At 40.3% G+C, this 12,464-nt stretch overlaps 1 protein-coding gene across 3 annotated transcripts in view; it reads left to right on the top strand.

Moving 5' to 3' along the window:
• Positions 1-12,464, top strand: part of LOC125888332 (limbic system associated membrane protein) — a 639,477-nt gene that overhangs the window by 187,258 nt on the left and 439,755 nt on the right. Inside the window, exon 1 of one of the 3 annotated variants that reach the window (XM_049575619.1) lies at positions 7,781-7,955. The exons of the other annotated variants lie outside the window; for them this stretch is intronic. The gene's annotated coding sequence lies outside the window, so the exon portion shown is untranslated. Of the gene's footprint in view, positions 1-7,780; positions 7,956-12,464 lie in introns of those variants that run through there. 3 annotated transcript variants of the gene reach the window in all.

The raw sequence follows: 12,464 nt of genomic DNA, 5'->3' as shown, positions 1-12,464 counted from the left end.
AACAGAAACAAAAGCAGCATCAGATGGACTGTATTCATAATAAAAACGCCACAGTAATATAAATAACCAGCACCAAATCATCAGTCAATGAGAACGTGTGTTTGGGGGGCATAAGCACATACAGCGAGCAGCAGCAACCCACTGTCTGATATCAACACACCGTGAGGACGAAAACAGAGGGCTTGGAGGGATGGAGCACCTGCCGCAGCAAGCGGACACGCCATCTGCGGTCATTTTGACTTGGCCAGTGGACTTGGCTGTATAAACAGGTGAAGTACTTTACGTTCCAAAACCAGCTGCTGGCAATTTGACCAGCTGAGAGCAACTGACACCATCAGCCAGCGGCCAGTCCACACCACCGCAGCTTTTCTCTGCAGCGTTATAAAACAGTTTCGTCTCGTCACGAATCTTTGGTCTGAATTGGGCTTTACAGAGCTGATAAAAAGGCTGCTCTTAGTTTCATCCATTTCTTTATCTTAGAGGATAGAAGACAGATAGAGAGAGGCTAAAGGGACACAGAGGCTTGATATTTGAAATGTGGACAGTGACGGGCCTAACCTCATCTTTTTCTTTTGAAGACAAGAGGGTTTCTCTGGCAGCAAAAAGAAAGACAAGGTGCAATACATTCGTCTGTCACAATCTACCAGGTTTAAAAGCTTTCTCCTTGCTGTCACCTTGGCATGGTCTCTATTTGTCTGCTTGATTAACTTGCGTGATGGAGCAGGTTGAGTCACTGTTGCAATGACAGAGTCCTCTGCAACAAGCGAGAGGTCGCTGCCAAATGTTGCTGTTAATGAAAATAATGTTTCGTAACACACAGAAATACCCCCATACCATTCTGTAATTCTAGCCCATAAAAGTGAAAGCAAATCTTAATGAAGGGTAGTATTTGAAAAACCAAGGACACTGGGTGCCCTACCTGTGTACGTCTCCTTTGAGTCAGTAAAGTGGATTCTGTGGATGAAGTGCAGTATTGCCATCCTGTAGATGGCTGCTGTATAATCCTGAGTCTACTACCAATATGAGACATGGTGTGTTATTATCTGAGCTCAGCAAAAAATGTTAAATTACCTGGAAAAATAGCAGAGTTCAGTCATTGGCTTTTATTTTGGGGTAATAAGACTCAGTGCGTGCCATTATCTCCATGAAACACATACACACAGATGGTGTAAGAGCAGAGTACAATTTTCTAACAGCAGATTGGGGGCTGCCTGCGTTTCCATGGTGCTGTCTTGTCTCCCTCCTGTCAGTGGAAGTGCTGCCGATTGTTAATGCATTTGCTTGTCGGATCAGTGGTACTCTGCGCTGAATAAAACTTTCATACGGGGAACAGAGTACGCACTAAGGCATATGCTGTGGCACAGATGTGGACAGACTCTGCTGCTGTGATGATAAGGGGTCACGCTGGCTGTGTTACAGGCTCGGCCGCAGTGTCAGGAGATGCTTCAGGAGTGGATGTGATGCACAAAGAGGTTAACAGAGACACAGAAGGGAAGAGGCAGAACACGGAGTGCCAAAGCAGCGCACATGCACAGACTGTCTATGTTTGTGCCATAGTGTATTGAATTATATGACTTTATAATGTTTATTTTTCGCCTCTCTGGCGAGAATCAGCTTCATAACAATTTTGTGAAGAGTTTGTGTTGTTGTCGGAGAGAGTGACTCAGAGATTGTCACTCAGTCCACTTCAGTCTGGCTGGAAGTAACCAGCAGTAAGGCCTCTTTGACTGTTGATAAAGCTTTAGTTTTACTGTAGTGTAGATTGTTTCACAACCAGTGTAGTCATAACGAACCACATGAGTCTTTATAGCAAACATGCTGCAGTCAGACAATGTTAAAGATATTTTTTGTGGGGCATTTTTGCCTTTAATTGATAGGAAAGCTGAGTGTGAAACGGGGAGCGAGAGAGGGAATGACATGCAGCAAAGGGCCACAGACTGGAGTCGAACCCGGGCCACTGCGGCAACAGCCTTGTACATGGGGCGCCTGCTCTATCCACTAAGCCACCGACGCCCCCAGACAATGTTGAATGAAAGTTTGAGATATGGTTGTATCTATTCCACATAGGGCTGTAACGGTACATGTATTTGTGTTGAACCGTTCGGTACGCAACTTTCGGTTCGGCACGACCCTGTACCGAATTATTGGGCGCAGGATATCATTTTATTTTATTTTGTTTTATTTTAATTCCGTTTTTGCGAGCCAAACCATTTAAAATATCTAGTTCCCCGACGGACATAATTGAGTGACGGACCAAGTCCGACCATAAATCTCCGCTTTCATTTTGTGCAGCGCATTCTCGCATTTTGACAACATGGCAAGTGAGCCTGACGAACCTGAAGACCCACCCGCAAACCTTAAGTCCTCCGTTTGGGACCACTTTGGTTTCAGGGTAAAATACGAAGATGGAAATAAACAAGTTGACAAGACAAAAGCAGTGTGCCGACATTGCAGAACAGTGGTCGGGTATGTACTTGGAAACACGCCTAACATGCTAACGCATCTAAAGCGACACCACCCGAGTTTGAACGTTAACCGGCACAACTAGAAAAAGCAATCTGGTGCAAACTACAATATCGTTGTCGTTTAAAAAGAAAGAGCGTTTCCCTGACCATTGCGCTAAAGAAACGATCAACGCCATTGGAGTTGAGTAAAATTGTTTAAGCTGCAATATCCAGCATAAGCATGTTTTGTTTACTGCACTTTAACAAAGTGGGAAAGTTAAGTAAGTTCCTAGTAAAACTGAATCTGAGCAGGCTTTAAAGCTGACCAGCTGCACTATACTTTTTATTTTAATTGAGTAAAACTGTTTAAGCAGAAATTTATATTTATATTTTTCATTCAAAAAATGTGTTAAAAAACAGCAGGATTTTATTTTTCACTTTTATATTTATATTTTCATTCAAACAATGTGAAAAAGCAGGATTTTATATATATTTGTTTCATTCAAAAATTGTGTAAAAAGAGTTAACTGCTGTGGTGGTGTGTTTTAATAAGATTACCAATAAGTAAAAGATATTTAATAGTTATCTATTTTTTTCATTACTGTACCGAAAAAAATGAACCATGACTTGTGTACCGAGGTACGTACCGATCCGAGATTTTTGTGTACCGTTACACCCCTAATTCCACAGTATATACAGTGTAACATCCCATTACCCTTAACATGTGCTCTTAACATGTGCAATACCACTTCCTGTATCTGTGCCCTCCATCACCCGCACTTTTTACACCCGTTCAATTCGTTTTTAATATGTGGTAATGTGTTTTTCCGAGCTGTCTTTAAATGCACCATGAGTAGACTGCGTCAGGCGCATACACATGCTGTGGTGTTGTGATCTGAATCAATTGCACAGTGGAGACGTCTGCTGCTGGGCATTGCTGCGGTATGTTCAGCAAACCAGCCAGCAAGAAGCAAAAAACCTTGCACAGTTTCTTCACAACAAACAGTGTGTAAGTTGAGTAATACTGTTGCATGTAGATAATGTTAGCTAAATGATGACTAATTAATAGATGCCAATAAGCTAGTTAACAAGAATACTCATGTTATTGTTACCCATGTTAAATCACTTGCTAGCTGGTTTCATGCTAGGAATAAACCCACTCCTCCTTAATTTCTGCACAGAACTTGTGCTCACTATTGCTTTGCACTTATTTTTTTAACCTTTATTGCCACAATATAAAGAGCAGGGTCAGGGAGGAGACAGTGGACCAGAGGCCAACAAGGATGATCATGCAGGGTCTTCACAGGTGAGGAGAGATTATAACTGGCTGAGAGAAAATATCTAGAGCACAAAAGTGACTGTGCGATTAATTTCCACAGCTATGTCACCACTACTATTCTTAATTCTATTTCTGAATTTTGCTTTGCACATTTATTATGTATATTATTGCAACAGATAAAAGAGGGACAGGGAGAAACCAGGCAGGTATCAGGACAGGGACCTGACAGCAGCACCAATTATCAGCCCAAAGCTTCACAGGTAAGGAGAAATTATAACTGGCTAAGGAAATGTCTATAGGATAAGAGTGACTCTAAGATTAATTTTCCCAGCTATTTCAGAACTACACTTATTTATACTGTAAAATGTTTATTGTATGTATTGCTATAGCAATACTGCTGCATTATTTGTGTTTTTTAAAAGCAGCAGGTATAGGCATGCCATTTTTCTTTATCTTGATTAATTTTGCACATCTGTGCTGTCATATTTGATGATGTGTGCACGCAAAAAAATCAAAGCTACATTGCATCCGCCTTGTTAAGAATTAACAATTCGACCACTGATTAAAAGGATCCCAGGAACTCGAAGGATGTACTCACCATTGGTGCAGGACGGCTTGTGATATATTGTTATATATACACTATATATTTAGATTTGTATTGTGCACTATAATGTAAGAAGCACTATGATCCCACAGTTGCTTAGCATCAACTATTATTACTACTGTATGTGTGGTTAGATTCAAAGCAGTGCAACACACATTTTGTATAAACTCTGCAAAGTTACTAGTAGCTCTAGCTGGCGAACAAATGCAATGAAGTAAGATGTACAACAAGTCTATCTGGGTAAAAATATAAACTGGCTTGAATTCTCAAGCAATAGTGAGTGATGAATGGGCTCATATCACCACCGACTTATTGCATCCCTCCCTTCACAGACAGGATTTAAGGTATGCCAGAAACAGACGTGTGATGATGTGCACTGCTCTGTGTGTGCTTACTGTGCATTTGAACTTGAACATCTATGTACCTTGCTGTGTTAGTTCCCTCTGGTGTGTGTTGTGTCCCTCTAGTAATTGAGTTGGATATTTGAATTAGAAATAGCCTTGTATTTCTGTTGTGTTTTTAGAAACTAAGAATTATGTTTCCAGTATAATCAGTGTGAAACCGGTCTTTTTGGCTTCTTCAATGTGGAAAAGGCTTTCTTATTTATTATTGTCTCAATTCAGGATAATGCACATACAAAGCAAAAGAGTACTTTTTTAAGATTTAAAATTTAAATGGACAGCGTCTTTTACATCTCAGCCTACACACTTTTGCCACAGATAAGAATATTGCTATTGTTTGTGTGTGTTGACGCATAGACCTTTATTCAGCGGAGAAGGACGACAGTCTCACTGTGAACCATCTGCTCATTCTAAATGCTGGTTGCCTTTGATAGGACAGCAGAAAGTCACACGCATCCATGGGGAACAGTGAGAGACAGAGAGCAGCATGAGACTAATCAGAGAGACAAAAACCCATTCACACATGGAACCTGCACGTTGCCGAGTTCAGCCATCCCTGCGCGATGGAGGGTTTTTGACACACATCTCGTCTTCGCTCCTCTTCCTTTAAGGACGCAATCGGTATTGAGTCTGTTCCCTCATGACATGACAGTTCTGGATATTAGCTTTTTCAACTCACCATGGGTGGCAGCTCAGCTGGAGAACAGCAGCCAGTTGAAAAATAAGGACACCGCAGGAAAGGCATTAGAGTGAAGATGAAGGGAGTGAGCATTTTCAGTCCTCGGGCAGGCTGCATAAATGATGGATTTTGAAAACTTGTTTTGCATGTGAATGCTTTATCAACCCCAATAGTTTTCAGAGAGGCTCTGCATTGTCTTCTTACTAATTACATTTGACAGGGCAAAAATATTTAGGAAATCTGCTGCTAATCCTACTTTACTCAGTCCAGTAAAGTAGAGAAAGAAAAATTATGGATTTCAGACTTTAGTTTTATATTCTGGCTGTTGTTTTGCTCACATGTCTCATGACTGGATCCAATACCTGTAATCACAGAGTTCTGCTATAATGTTTAGTGCAGGACTCTGGGTCTGATGGAGATGTTTTAAAATGTTTTGCATGCATGATTCCAGTTGGAGTATGTGTCCCAGAGCAAATCATTTTGAAAACATAGCACCAAGTCAGATTAGAGGACTAGACATTTCTCATTACACATCCAGCACTCGAACAATCTCCCTCCCTCTCTCTGCTGCTGTCTGTCTGCTTTGTCTGTGTAAAGGAGAATTATGATAGTCATGAGGGAAAAACACTGTAGTAAGATAGCTTTAACTTCACTTCGCCCTCCAAGAGCAGAGCTGGTTGTTGCAGATTCTCTTTGAGATGGTAAAACGGGATAGGGAATGCTTTGAAAAACTATATTCATGCTTATTTTATTTCCCACTCCTTCTAATATGTCAGTGCATTTAAAGGTTGTTCGACTGGCTGCCTTGTTTATGTTTTTGTTTCATTTAATCTTCAAAAACACACAAGGTAATATAATTTTGAAATTTGATGCTTTGTTTATTCCGGCTCATAATTGTTATCATTGTTTGTTAAGATCCTTGTAAATTTGTGCGTGCTGAACAAAAAATTATATTGCTTTTGCTCACATCAGAGCTGTGGCAGAAGAATTACAGAGATATCATGATAGGTCATGTGCATGTAAATTCCCAAAGCGACATTCATGTAAAATCACTCTTGCTCTTGCTCACAGAAGACTGACTTCTGACCATTCTGTTAGGTTGAGTATTGTTCACATTTGATCAGATACCAGCGCTGGTTACTGGTTCACGTACCTGGAATTCGGTACCAGTACCCAGTGTTACCTGTTTAAGTACTTTGCTGACATAGTAGGCTGAAATGCAGTTCTACTTCACTGCAGTTTTTGTGCACTGAGAAGCCGATGGAGCAACCTCAAAGCCCCATTGCCAGCTTCCTGGCTTCGGGGTGCTTCCGCCTCCTGTTTGAAATTGAACCTGGCATCTCTCAGGAGCTCTGCTGCTGGCCTTTGGAGCTCCGTGGCTGGCTTCCAGGCATCAGGGCACCTTGCAGCACTTCCGCCCCTTTTGTGCACCTGGCATTCTCACCTAGGTACTGACATTTGGCACCAGTGGATTTAATATAGTACCAATGTAATTTGGTTGGTACCCTTAAAAGTACTGAGTTCAGCACCCAAACATAGTATTTTCTCATTAAAGTGCATGTCTGGAGGGATCTGAAAAAAGAGAAAGGTGTAAAGTGTGCACATTTAATAAACAAAATCCATTTCAGTAGTACAGCTTTGACTCTTCACTGCAGATTTTAAGACACTGAATTAAACAGGAGAGTGAAGGGAGGAGCAACAGTCAAATAACTCATCCTGCATTTCTCTGATATCTATTAATGAATCCACGAAGAGACCTTTGTCTTATTGTTTCCAGGAGAACATGACTGCCTGGTGTTCTTTGGGACAATCTTCACCCCATAGAGACTGTGAAAGATAAGATTACTAGATAAAGCACACAGATCGTCCATCTATCATACTACTTTGTAGCCAGCTTCCTGGTTTTGCGGCGCTTCACCCTCCTGTCTGAAGTTGAACCTGGTATCTCCCAGGAGCTCTGTTGCTGGCCTCAGTGCTCTGTGGTTGGCTTTCAGGCATCAGGGCGCCTTTGGCACTTCCGCCTCTTTTCGTAACCTGGCATTCTCACCTAGGTACCAACATTTAGCACCAATGGATTTGATGTGAATTGGTACTTGGCAGTCCTGATGTAATTTGGTTGATACCCTCAAAAGTACTGCCAACTGTACCATTCTCTCATTAAAGTGCATGCTTAGAAGGATATGAAAAAAAAGAGAAAGGTGGAAAGTGTACACATTTAAACAAAAGTTAGTTTTTAATTTCAAGAATACAGCTTTGACTCTTCACTGCAGATTTGACGACGTTGAAATAAACAGGAGAGTGAAGGGAGGAGCAACAGTCGACTAACTCATCCTGCATTTCTCTGATATCTATTAAATGAATCCACGAAGAGACTTTTGTCTTATTGTTTCCATGATAACGTGACTGCCTGGTGTCCTTTGGGACCATCTTCACCCTCGAGAGACTGTGGAAGGAAAGATTACTAGATAAAGCACACAGATCGTCCATCTACTATACTTGATTGGATATTGTATTGCTCTCTTGTGCTGAAGTGCTGCGGCAGCTGGAGGTATGTAGTCCTCTGGGCATTCTTATCTAAAATGGGCCTGGCTATAATGGGCAGGATGATGAAGCGTTTTTTCTCTCTGTCTGATACTGTATGGCAGAGGCATGCCAAGGACCTTTTGATGTTTATGAAGAATAATAGAGGGGGTATTACTTACTTAGAAAGATAGAGCCCAAGTATCTTATAAGCCCAACTTAGCTGAATGAAGGGATCAGAGAATAAAGTGTTGAAGAGCGGGCTTCTTCTGAACAGAGGGAAGATTCACTTTTCACTTTGATTTACTGGAGCCAAAAACATACGGATCCAAACTGGGTTTTCTTTCAATAACCGTGAACTCACTGATGTTCACACAGAGGAAAAGGAATTGTGAGTTCGGGGTGAGCTGCAGTTCATTTCTGCAGGGGCTGATTGTTTATTCAGAATCTTAAAGTGGTAAAGGGAAATTGTCCACATACAATATGCGTCTGAACTGAATGCTTCTGTCAAATCAGGGCAAAATAAAACTGTCTTACCTCTTCGAGTCTTACCTATTGTTTACTCTACGCACAGTATATTGTACAGATAAGGTATAGTGGTTTAGAATGGGAGGATTTCTATTTTAATAAAGGATAGGTTTACATTGTTTACTATACTTGTAAATCCCAGCACCGCACTATAAAGAAAATTGTTTACCTTGATGATGTTTTGAAGGTCAGTTAGTTTACACAAACTGCTGTAAAGCCTGTCATCTGGATTTCCTCATCAAACATCTCACTGTGGATGCCTCTGCTTGTACCTTCCCTCCCTGCAATATTTACATTTCATCCACTGGGCAAATGGCACTCAATATACCCATATCTTGTTGTTTTGACAAGATGACAGGGAATGACTTCCGCTAACAAAGCTCAGCAAATGTGCCACATACATTATTATTTTTCCTATAGCACTTTTACAGTTAAACCTGTGGCTCAACTGCAGGAAATGTTTGGTCCACATCAGCAGTAACAATCCCCTGCCGTGGGGAACATAATCAGAGTGAAAAGATGATAAACTCCAGTCCTCACTCTGTGCAAAGTTGTATGCAAAAGCTAAAGGTTACAGCAGTCCAAGGTTGACAAATCAAGTGGCTTTCGCCTGGACTAACAATCTTTTCAGTGTAAAATTCTCTCCATGTGTTACTGTGTCTTTCCTGTAGCCAGGGTTATGCAGTAATGAATTACATGTGATATGGATTACGTGAAGAGAATACAAAAAAATAAATGCATCTAATTAGCCCAGATTACCTTTGGGAGACATGTGTAATTAATTCCTGATTACATTTTGGATTATTTATTGAAAATATGGCAAAATATATATAATTAATATGTCAAATAATGAAACTTCTTTTTTTTTTTAGATAGTCAATGCTTTATTAACTCATGAAAAGCAGCTTTCCAGGGCTACAAGTGCTCCATTTTGTGGTGGATCTGGAAGAAAAACGAGCAGTGTTAATGTAACATGTGTGGACAGGGCATGCACAGATGACAACTCGAAGATATCGTTTTCCAGCATTTATTCACTCCTGCAGAGGAAAATATGACACATTAATTGCCCTCTGGACACCTATTTCTGCACCTCTGCTCCTGAACGCACAGAATAACAGCATTTTACACCAGAAATTGTGAGTTAAAAACTGCAGCCCTGTGCTGGTCACGTGGCACAAGGTGCCTCGCTATACCACAAATGGCAGCAAACTCATATTAGCGGTCAAAACAAAACAAAACAAAACAGCTGCTAACGTGACAGTAGAGCAGTAAACAATATGCACCAAATAGAAAACTACTCATTTTACAGAGGAAATATTAAAGTGGCACAGCAGCATTTTTTATGTGACTTACTGCCAGCATTGCACCAGGGCACTGTGAGAGGCAGACAGAAGGAGCTACGGAAACCCAGGAGGTACAGAGGAGGTGAAGTGCATCAAGTTCATGTCCACAGGAAACATTAGAATTAAATAAAAATAACTCATAGAGATAAAATTCATAAACACTCAACAAAATGTTTAAAATGATAAATAAAATTTACAATTATAGTTTAACAACAATTAATACTTAAGTACACTTTTAACTCTGTTACATTAAGTCAATGTTAAAGCACCAGCAGTCTGTGTATTTGTACTGTAGAACTCACATTATTTGTTTTACTAGAAGGTGCAATATTTTCAACGTCTGATTTTGAAATAATCGAATAAGTATTAAGAAAAGATTACTTTTTTTTCCTAATCCAATGGACTGCATTACATAATACAACAGTTCAGTCACTGACATTTCAAAGTAAAACGACCCACCTCTGACTGTAGCTCAGTTAGAAAGCACTGTTTTTGTCAGCTGAACTTTAAAATGCATTTATGCTCAGAAACAGGACTGTCTATTTTGCCCTCTATTTCTTACATTTAGTCACATTAGTACAAACTCGCCTTCAGGGCTAGTATGAGAGGAGGTTAGATCACAGCACTTAGAAAGAGAGTATAATGAGGATCTAAACATTATTGACGATCTTATGTGTCTCTTTACAGCCACATTATACCCATTTTTTTTAACTCCATCAGGATAATGACATGGAGCATTTATTATCTCGAGACGGTTTCAGAAACACAATGTGTCTCCAGATCTGAATGGGTCATTTGCATTATCGAGGTGAACTCTGTACCTGACCTTTTGTTACCGTGCATAAAAACTAATAACTATTATTTCCAGCATCTCAGTGACTGGCTCAGATACATTTAGGGGGAAAAGTAATGCCGCTCATTGTGGGTGTATACATGAAAGACTGTCTGGCGGGCATTTTGTGTAGCTGTCCATCGTCGTAAACGGTGACTGAATGTGCTGTTGGCTATGTGGTGCACTTTCCTCAGTAACTTATTGAGTGTTTTATAAACCAAAACACAGTCAATCACTGTACCCTCAGGGATGCCTTTGTCTCTCCCCCTGCCTCTCTCAGGTTAAAAAGGGCAAAGAAAACCCTTTTAGAGTGTCCGCACAGAAGTCGAGGCCAGGCAGCAGCACAGATAATCAATACGGCATGTTGATTCAACCCACTTTACTAAATGAGTGGTCTCCTATAGATGGACATTACAATTAGGGTAGTTAAAAGCTTCAGAAGACATATATACTGGATGGATGTTCTGCAGTGCTGCCCTTGTTTGTTCCAACTCACTTCAACACGTTTATAAGTATTTTTATCTCATGGGTGAATTTTAATCAATATGTCTAGGGTTCATATTAAATGTAAAGAAAGCCACAGAAAATTGTAAAGCTCATGTAACAACTAATTAAATCCTTTCTCTGTGTAAAAATGATGGCTTGGTCTTTGAAAGGACACTAACTTGAGTGGCTGACAGTGTACGCTTTAAAGAGGAGATCAAACCACCTCTGATCCCCATCAGACGAGTGGAGCTGAACCTCAGAACACTTAAATTGTCCATGCAATTTAATTAGGCATTCTGGTGGTTGATTAGCAGTTGAAGTAATTTTCCTGCAGGCATCGCTCGATTTGCAATGGATGTCATAGATCATTGGAGAGTTGAATCTTGTGATATTGGCTCACATTATCAGATAATCAACAACAAATTATGCTTTAAACTCTCCCGGATGTTCTGAATGTTGTGAGCTTGTCTGTCTTTGCTTATCGGTGGGTGGCATGTGATGAGGTTAGAGCTTGCGATACTAACAGCGGACTTGTAGGTCAGAAGAAAGATTTACTACTTGATTGGACGGGGAACTTCATATTAAAGTGAGGCAGGGAGTGAGCAAGGACACTTTTCTCATCTGTTATCATTCCTGTTTTTTTTCATCCTGCTCCCTCCCTCCTCACTTCTCCCACCCTTTTTTGCCCTTCGCCTCCTTATCTCTCTTTTGACATTTGTGTTGAGGATATTGCTGACATGATCAAGCAATTAATGTGATGACTACAGAAAACTGATCTAGTAGAAAAAATATATTCACATGCATTCCAGTTTTTGATGCCAGTTATCATCTTTAGTGCAGCACTGGTTGGAGCATATATAATTAACTGAACTGACATGCTGTGAAATAACCTCATGACTCTGACTAATCAAATTCACTGTAAAATAAAAAAAAAGTGATGATGCATCAGAATGCTGTGTGTATCTGTATATATTCAAAATCTGAATGCAGCACTAGGTTTGCTCCCATTTTCAGTGGTTTAACTTAAAGATCTAAGACTTTTTAATGCACTCTGTAGATTAGATGTACTACTCTCAATTTTAGTTGCAAATTTTATTAGAATCCCTGTTAGTGAGCAGTTCAGTTCAATTCAGCATACGACATCCCTCTGTCCTTTGGACCCTCGCAGCGGATAAGGAAAAACTCCCCAAAAAAACCCTTTAACAGGCAAAGAACACTCCACCTTTTCCAAAGTAATCCAACCACCTGACAGATGTGACATATCAAGATGCTGATTAAACAGCATGATTACTACCCAGTGTGCCTTGGGATGGTGACAATCAAGAAGGCCACTATAAAATGTGCAGGT

Source organism: Epinephelus fuscoguttatus, linkage group LG5, assembly GCF_011397635.1.
Source record: "Epinephelus fuscoguttatus linkage group LG5, E.fuscoguttatus.final_Chr_v1".
NCBI lineage: Eukaryota > Metazoa > Chordata > Actinopteri > Perciformes > Serranidae > Epinephelus > Epinephelus fuscoguttatus.
Note: the sequence above shows the minus strand (reverse complement) of the source record. Positions and strands in the feature narration are given on the sequence as shown.